Raw genomic sequence first — 8,970 nt, forward strand, 5'->3', positions numbered from 1 at the left:
ATTTCATGGAGCTGTTACTGCCATCTAAGCAAGAAAAAGACGGACTTGAGTTTCTTTGGCTTTGGCAATCAGAAGGTCATGAATAATCCCGAAAGAGCTTCGGCGGGGATGGGGGGAAGCTGAAACCAGGCTGCAGTTGGCTAAGGAATGAATGGGAAATGAGGAAATACAGGCAGCAAGACTTGAATATTCCAAGATGTCTGGCTCCAGAAAGCCAGAAAATAGGCTAGTCACAGTTATGGGGGATGTAAGGAAAGAGAGATTGGGTTTTTTTCCTAGACAGGGGAGACATGAGCATGTTTATATGACGAAGAAGGAGTCAGAGGGAGGAAGAGGCTGAGGATTCAGGAAAGACGAGGGAACTGATGGAACAAGCTCTCGCAGGAGATTGGGGGGATGTTTTACGTAGCTGTTGGGGCAGGAAACCTTAAGAAAGAAGAAAATGAAGATGAGTGAAGGTACAGGTTAGTTTGTAGAGGGAGTGGGTATGGAGCAAACCTTGAGGGAATTAATCCCCAACCTTGACTTGTTCTGTTGCCTAAGTAAACCTGCCTGTTGTATGAGTCACATTCTTCCAGAGGAAAACCAGCAGGAGACATACGTACATATATACATAAAGAGGTTTTTTTTATGATTTTATTTATTTAAATGCTTTATTTTTGTGAGAGAGGGAGAAAGACAGAGCACAAGAGGAGGAGGGGCAGAAAGAGAGAGAGAGGGAGAGAGAGAGAGAGAGAGAGAGGGAGAGAGAGAGAGAGAGAGAGAGAGAGAGAGAGAGAGAAAGACAGAATCCGAAGTAGTCTCCAGCTGTCAGCACAGAGCCCACTCAGGGCTTGAACTCGTGAACATCGTGACCGCAACATCATGACCTGAGCTGAAGTCAGACGCTTAACCAACTGAGCCACCCAGGTACCCCTTTAAGATTTTATTTTTATTTATTTATTTACATTTTTAACACTTATTTATTTTGAAAGGGGTGGGGCAGAAAGAGGGAGACAGAATCCATATCAGGCTGCAGGCTCTGAGCTGTCAGCACAGAGCGGGACTTGGGGCTTGAACTCATGAACCGCGAGGTCATGACCTGGGCAGAAGTCGTACACTTAACGACTGAGCCATCCAGGTGCCCTTAAGATTTTATTTTTAAGCCATCTCTACCCCCAGTGTGGAGCTTGAACTCACCACCCCAAGATCAAGAGTTGCCTGCTCTAGTGACTGAACCAGCCAGGTGCCCCTATACATGAAGAGATTTACTGCAAGGGATCGGCTCCTCAACCGTGGAGGTGGGTGAGGCCAGTGTGACGTCTGTAAGGCAGGCCGACAGTCTGGAAACTCCTGGGCAGGAGTGGGTGCTGCAGTCCAGAGGCGGAATTTACTCTTCCTAAGGGAAACCCCAGTTTTGCCTTTTCTTCCTTGTAAATTAATTTATCATCAAAATTTACACTCTAGTAACTTAATTTTCTTTAGAAATTCTTTTTCCAGCTTTATTGAAGTATAAATGACAAATAAAATTGTAATGTTTAAGGTGTACAACGTGATGATTTGATACCTTGTGAAAGAACTCCCACAATCAAGTTCATTAACACATCCATCACCTCAGAGTTAGCTTAAAAAAATTTTTTTATGGAAGAATAATTGACATACAATATTGTATTAGTTTCAGGTATACAACACAGTGATTCAATATTTATATACATTATGAAATGATCACCATCTGTCACCATATAAAGTTGTTACAATATTATTAACGATATTCCCTATACTGTATATTATATCCCTATATCTTATTTACTTTATCAATTGTTACTCTTTTATTTTACTTATTCTAATTTTTTTAGAGAGAGAGAGAAAGCACACGTGAGCTAGGGAGAGGGGCAGAAGAGAGAGTGAAGCTTAAGCAGACTCCATGCTCGGCGCAGACCCTGAATGCAGGGCTCGATCCCATGACCCTGGGATCATGACCTGAGCCGAAATCAAGAGTCAGATGCTCAACTGACTGAGCCACCCAGGCGTCCAAATAGTAACCCTTACTTAAAAAAAATTTGGGGGTGGGGGAAGCCTGGGTGGCTCAGTCAGTTAAGCATCTGATTCTTGATCTCAGATCAGGTCTTGATCTCAAGGTTGTGACTTCAAGCCTCACATTTGGGCTCCATGCTGGATGTGAAGCATACTTAAAATAATAACAAAAAATTAAAAAATAAAAAAACGGGGGGGGGGCACGTGGGTGGCTCAGTTGGTGGGGTATCTACTCTTGATCTTGGCTCAGGTCAAGATCTCACAGTTCATGGGATCAAGCCCCACATCGGGCTCTACACTGACAGTGCGGAGCCTGCTTATGATTCTCTCTCTCTCCATCTCTCTCTTTGCCCCTCTCCTGCTTGCATGCTCTCTCTCTCTCTCTCAAAATAAATAAACATTTTTTAAAAATTAAAAATTTTGTGAGAATGCTTAAGATCTACTCTCTTAGCAAACTGCAATCATACAGTACAGTATTATCGACTGTAGTTACCATGCTACACAGTGGAATGTCTGTACCCTTTTACCAACTTTCCCCATTTCCTATACTTCCCAATTCCTGGTGACCACCATTCTACTCGGTTTCTACGTGTTCAACTTTTTTTTTTAAGAAATACATTTTTTTTTTAAGTAATCTTTATCCTGAAGGTTGGGCTCAGATGCACGACCGTGAGATCAACAGTCACATGCTCTACAGACTGAGTCAGCCAGGAGCCCCTGTGTTCAACTTTTTGATTTTAGATTCCACACATAAGTGACACCATGTAGTATCAGTTTTGCTTTTAAGCCTTTGAACTGCCTAGATGATGCCCACCCAGCTTACCCAGGATCATCACTTAAAGTCAAATGATTGTAGATGGTAACCACACCTACTAAGCCTCTTCACAGCAACACCTAGACTGCTTTTGACTTAACACTCTACTACAGCCTAGCCCAACTGACACAAACTACTTGTTGCACCTGAGAAAACCTAGGAGGGCTGGGGTGGGGAATCAGGACAATGGCAGGGAATGAAGGAGTTTGCTGACCAAAGTCAGATAAAAAGATTACTGAGGAATGCTGGGAACTTAGCTAATAGCTATTAGAGGTCACAGTGGGGTTGCAGAGTATTGCACAGGGACTTGGGAAACCTAAGTCCTACCCTCCACTCGGCTACATGGCCTCAGTCAAATCTATTAACCTCTCTGGGTTTCAATTACCCATTTGTAAAAGGAGCTTCTCTGGGTCACACGCTCTGTATGACCTATCCAGCTCACACATGGTAGAAATCTAACAATTTACTGTTACATGAAAATAACTGGCCTCACTGTGTGGTGGTTGAATGTTAAATAGGGATAACTGAGATATGTGTAGGAAGGAGGTCCCAGGCACATAGCCTGAGGTGGCCTGGAATGGGGGCATGTCTGAGGCCTTTCCAAGTAGGGAATACTCTGGAACATGCCTGGAATGAAGGGCCCAAAGGCCCACAAACTACAAAGAGAGCCCACAGCTTCTCTGATGGCAACTGGAGATGAAAGGCAATCTCTCAAAAAGAAGAGCCCACCCCCGGCTAGGGGCACCTGGCTGGCTGTTGGTAGAGCACTGGATTCCTGTACTTGGGGTTGTAAACTTCAGCTCCATGTTAGGTATAAAGGTCAGGAAGAAGAGAGAAAAAAAAAAAGACCCTTCCCACCCTACCCTGACCCTCCCTACAGGAGGTCACCAAATTAACTGGGTGATATGACTACTTCCCGGTTTGGACCATCATGGACCCCCCAGTGGCTGGTACTGAGTCCTCAAGCTCTCACTGCAGAGTGGAGCAATGAAAGAGCCATTTTAAGGAAACGCAGGGCCAGGCCTCTTGAGCAGTCCCAGAATAGAGAAGCCCCAATACGCACAAGCTGATGCAGTCACCCAGGAGACAGCTAAGGTCAAATCCCTAAACAACCACCACCCACAAAACAACCCAACTATCCAAGAAAGAGAAGACTCGCCTTGGACTACAGTTCGTGGGTTTCAAGAAAGTTTTGAGCCCAATAAATTCAAGTCCAGCCAATGACACGATGTGATCCTTGGCGCTGTCACGTGTAACGTGATGGGGAAGGAGAGCAAATATAGATCGATTACTAACACAGCACATATGAGAGAACGTTTAAGGATCACTTCTGGTAGGAAGTCTATATTAGCAGTCATACATGTTTTGGGGCGTGGTTATTTCAAGCAAAATAGTACAGAGAGACGAAAAACGGAAGAGGGACTTACATTTATTTTGCATCCATTGTGACTTCAGGCACTCCGCAAAAAGTACTTCATTTATTTATGACAACAATCCTATCGGAAGGTAGTAAGCATGGTCTCATTTTTCAGATGAAGTCACCAAGACAGAAATCAGTTACGTCTGTAGGTGGCTTAAGAGTTACAACAGCAGATGTCCAAGGCCTGTTGTGTCTACTCCCCCTCCAGCCTTAACCCCCTGCTTATTCCCCAGTAGGTGATAACCAAGCAAACCCAAACAGAAGCATGTTTGGTTTTTTCTCGCTTCGGTTTGCCATTAAAGGAAACTCACCCAGAAACCCTCCAAATCTTGGTGGAGCAAATGAAAGTGAGATTTCTTGGAGTTAGTACAAAGTAGAGCTCTGGAAAATTACATGGCGTCATTCAGTCATATTACAAATATTCATTAGGTGCCTATGTGTCAAGCACTCTGCTAAATGCTGTTACTTGTCCAAAGTCACGAACATAGCATAGAGCAGAGTTAGGACCGAACCCAGGTCTTTCTGACATTGAAATGTGGGCATTTTCCACATGTCTGATTTTCAAACGTCTTAGAAACAAAGTCTGGGACAAGATTTTCCAGTCTGAAGATCCTACAGTTAGAAAACCACGCCATGATGGGGCGTCTTGGTGGTTCAGTTGGTTGAGCTTCCGACTTCGGCTCAGGTCATGATCTCACGGATCGTGAGTTCAGGCCCCGAGTTGGGCTCTACGCTGACAGCTCAGAGCCTGGAGCCTGCTTCAGATTCTGTTTCTCCCTCTCTCTCTGCTCCTCCCCATCTCGTGCTCTGTCTCTGTCTCTCTCAAAAATAAATTAACATAAAAAAAAGAAAGAAAACCATGCCATGCTTCTGCACATGAGTCCTGACAAATATATATGCCTGTGGAACCCAAACTCCTCCATCAAGATACCATCATCAAGATGTTACCATCACCGCCCAAAATATTCCTTCTGGGCCTTTCCCAGTCACTTCTTGCCGTCAACTCCCAAAAGGCAACCACTCTTCTGACTTTTTCACCATAGCCTAGTTTAGCCTGTTCTGCATTCAAACTGTTGTTATATATTAGACAGCATGGAGCACTTGGAAAACTTCACTGTACGCCCCTGAGAGAATGAGTGAAAAGGCAAATAACATCTTTGGTATCATGAAAATTGCTTTAACTCTGTAGAGGCCAGGGGTCCCCAGACTACATTTTGAGAATCCTTGCTCTAGGGATTACAAGATCTTATTTATTTATTTATTTATTTATTTATTTATTTATTTAGCACGCGTGTGCTCTAGGGAGAGGGGCAGAGGGACAGAGAGAACCTTAAGCAGGCTCCATGCTCAGCACCTAGCCTGAAGCAGGGCTCGCTCCCACGAACCTGGGATCATGAGCTGGGCTGAACTCAAGAGTCTGAGCAGCCAGGCGCCCCATGCTGTAAATGTGAATGTGCCACTCCGTTTTGTCTTCTCGAGGCGTCCTCTGCAGTGAGCAGGTCACACTTGCCCATGCACAGCAGCCCTTCAGAGCCCACCTCCGTGCCTTCAGTAAAGGACCTGCGGTTCCTTTTAGGAACCTCCCCCCAACCCCCCAACCCCCATAGCTCTTATACAGAGTCTATGACGTGAAGGAAAAGGATGTCCACCTGGCAGACTGGCAAGGCTTCCTGGCCACCCGTGTGCTCTGTTATCTCTCCCAGGAGTCCTTCCCCACCTGGCCCCCCAGATCTGGTCTTTTCCAGCGCCAATTCCCTTCTTCATCACTGCTGCTGTGTCTCTCACCCCAGATGATCCTCATTTATATCTTCCCAGGCTTAAAGGACAGAACCTTCTTCCTCACTAACTAGTCTCCTTCCTGTTGTTATGGCGTAAACTCATGACTTTCCTCTGTTCTGCTTTGCTTCCCAAGGGTCTCATCCGGAGATTAAAAAAAAAAAAAAAAAAAAATCCACTGCTTCTTTCTCTTCACCTGTCAGGTATTTCAGAACCTAATTTCCACCAGGCAAATGCACATCCTTAAAACCCTAGGAGGCAGATTCAACCATTAATCCCTTTAACCACCTCAGGAAATGGAGGCACAGAGAGGCTAAACGCCTACCCTGGGTGGTCTGATACAAAGCCCTGTCCCTAAGTTATTTATTCAACCTAGGAAGTCCTGACTCCCTGACCTATGCTCTTTCCACTACTTCCGGCAGGTATCTTACCAAATTTCTGGGGACCGGCAACAAATGTGAAAACCTGAAGAGCCTTTTCTGAAGTGTGGGGGGAGACCAAACTGCCAATGGTGTAAGTCCATAGTTTCCCAAGGGTAGTCTAGGAGATTCTGAAAGTGTCTCGGCCAGGGTGGGGGTGGAGGGGGGGAGGGAGTGTCCACAAGGCCAAAACCATTTTCATAATAAAACTAAGATGCCATTTGACTTTTCTCCTTGCATCCTTACAGTTCTCGAGAAGCTATATGATGTACTGATATCACAACATACGGAATGCAGAAGCAGGTATGAGAATACAGCTATTTTCTCTTAAGCCAGACATATTTGTAAACAACAACAACAACAACAAAAACAAAAACATAAAACAATGCCACTCTTCTCACTATTGTTTTGCTTTGGAAAAAATTTCCAAATTTATTTTTGGGGCGCACTTGGGTGGCTCAGTTGGTTAAGCATCCGACTCTCGGTTTCGGCCCAGGTCATGATCTCATAGTTCATGAGTTCAAGCCCTGTGAGCAGAGCCTGCTTAGGACTCTCTCTCTGCTCCTCCCCACTCACTCACTCTCAAAATAAATAAACTTTAAATGGTAAATCTTATGGACATTTAAAAACTAGTTATCTTTAAAAGTAAAGTGTTATTTATATTCTGTGTAATAGGTTTGTTATTGTAATTTTGGGGGAAGATTTTTAAATGGAGGTACAATTCACTTATCATTTTTAAGTATATACTTCAGTGTTTTTAGTATATTCACCATGCTGTACAACTATCACACTAATTCTAGAACATTTCTATCACCCAGAAAGAAACTCTATACCTAACTAATAGCAATAATCCTAATTCACCAACACTTCACCAACTTCTGATCTACTCTGTCTCTATGGATTTGTTACTGCAATTTTTAAGTGCATTAATAAACATTTAAAATTTGTTTTCTTTTTTGTAAAGTTTATTTATTTTGAGAGAGAGAGCAAGAGGGGTAAGGGCAGAGAGAGAGAGAGGTGGGAGGGGAGTAAGAGAATCCCAAGCAGGCTCCACACTGTTAGCACCCATTCCGGGCTCAAACTCACTAACCCTGAGATCGTGACCTGAGCTGAAACCAAGAGTTGGGAGTTTAACCACCAGAGCGGAGCCACCCAGGCACCCGTTTTAATTTCTAATACAATAAGTATGAAGACACAACCCATATAAACAAAAGATCTCTTGGGCCTCAATTTTTTAAAACATTTTAAAATTATTTTTAAATTATTTTTATGTTTATTCATGTTTGAAAGACAGAGAGAGACAGAGCACAAGCAGGGGTGGGGCGGAGAGAGAGGGGAACACAAAATCTGAAGCAGGCTCCAGGCTCTGAGCTGTCACTACAGAGCCCGATATGGGGCTGGAATTCAGGAACCGTGAGATCCTGACCTGAGCGGAAGTCAGACGCTCAACCGACTAAGCCACCCAGGCGCCCCTTAAACTAACTTTTAAGTAATCGCTACACCCACCCTGGGGCTGTTATTTACAACTCCAAGATCAAGAGTCGCAGGCTCTACCTACCTACAGAGCCAGCCAGCTGTCCCTGAGGCCTCATTTTTTTTTAACAATGTAAAGGATTCCAATGCCAAAAAATTTGAGAACCGCTAGTCTAACACTTGTTTTGTTTAATAGTCTAGACATGTCTAACCCAGGGCTCTATCAGGAGCTCAGAGATGGGACATTCATCCCTGGTTAAGCTTCCAGAAGGGACAGGGACTTCACAGATGGCTGAACCCTTGGACACTGGGACCGTGGATGAAGCTAAGTAACAGACTGAACATGCCTTTAAGGCTCACTCCGATATATTGAGTTACAAAGCAAGGAACATCCGAGACCAGACCCCCTCCGCTCAGATTTGACGTAAGAGGAGACATGTCACCTGGTATCTGCATGGTGATGTGGGCTTAGCAAGAGGGGGAGTGTAACGCGACTGTCTACAAACCAGACAGCGCAGGTCAGACCTACAGAAGTGACCAGACGGTAAAGTACCGTGGACTGGCACTGAGTTCCAGTCCGAGAACCCACAAACCCACGAACCCACGGAGCGCGAAACAAGCTGAAGCAAGAAACTGCTGAAAGTGAAACTCGCTTTGAATAACCCGTTTCCACGCACGTCTCCCTTTTTCATGTAATCACCTCTTCTGCCACTAAAACAGCTAAAATTGTGTTCAATTCAGGGAAATCTGGGAGTAAATCGATTAAGTGCCTTCGATCACTGCATGATTAGTACCAAAATTCGTGGTTGAGGGGGAAACACGAGGCGAAAAGTCTGGACTTACGCAAATCTACGACTCGAAATCCGAAAGCCAGAAGGTACAGAGAGTCCAGTGCCCAGCGGCGCTCAGCAGCTCCTCCGACCGCCACCGCCGCCCAAGCCTCGGGCGCCAGAGTTCAAGCCACGACGCGCGCCGGAGCGTCCACGGCTGGGTGGCCATCCTGCGCGCATGCGTCCTCCGCCAACGGGAAACTTTTTCTTGCAGGACCCTGAGGC

At 44.9% G+C, this 8,970-nt stretch overlaps 1 long non-coding RNA gene across 1 annotated transcript in view; it reads right to left on the reverse strand.

Moving 5' to 3' along the window:
- The window catches only part of LOC122234685, a 29,232-nt gene extending 20,343 nt beyond the window's left edge, over positions 1-8,889 (reverse strand). The window contains exon 1 of the long non-coding RNA XR_006212594.1: positions 8,759-8,889. This is a non-coding gene — a long non-coding RNA (uncharacterized LOC122234685). The remainder of the gene's footprint in view (positions 1-8,758) is intronic.
- Positions 8,890-8,970: the final 81 nt, after the last annotated feature.

This window comes from Panthera tigris, chromosome E3, assembly GCF_018350195.1.
Source record: "Panthera tigris isolate Pti1 chromosome E3, P.tigris_Pti1_mat1.1, whole genome shotgun sequence".
NCBI classification, from domain to species: domain Eukaryota; kingdom Metazoa; phylum Chordata; class Mammalia; order Carnivora; family Felidae; genus Panthera; species Panthera tigris.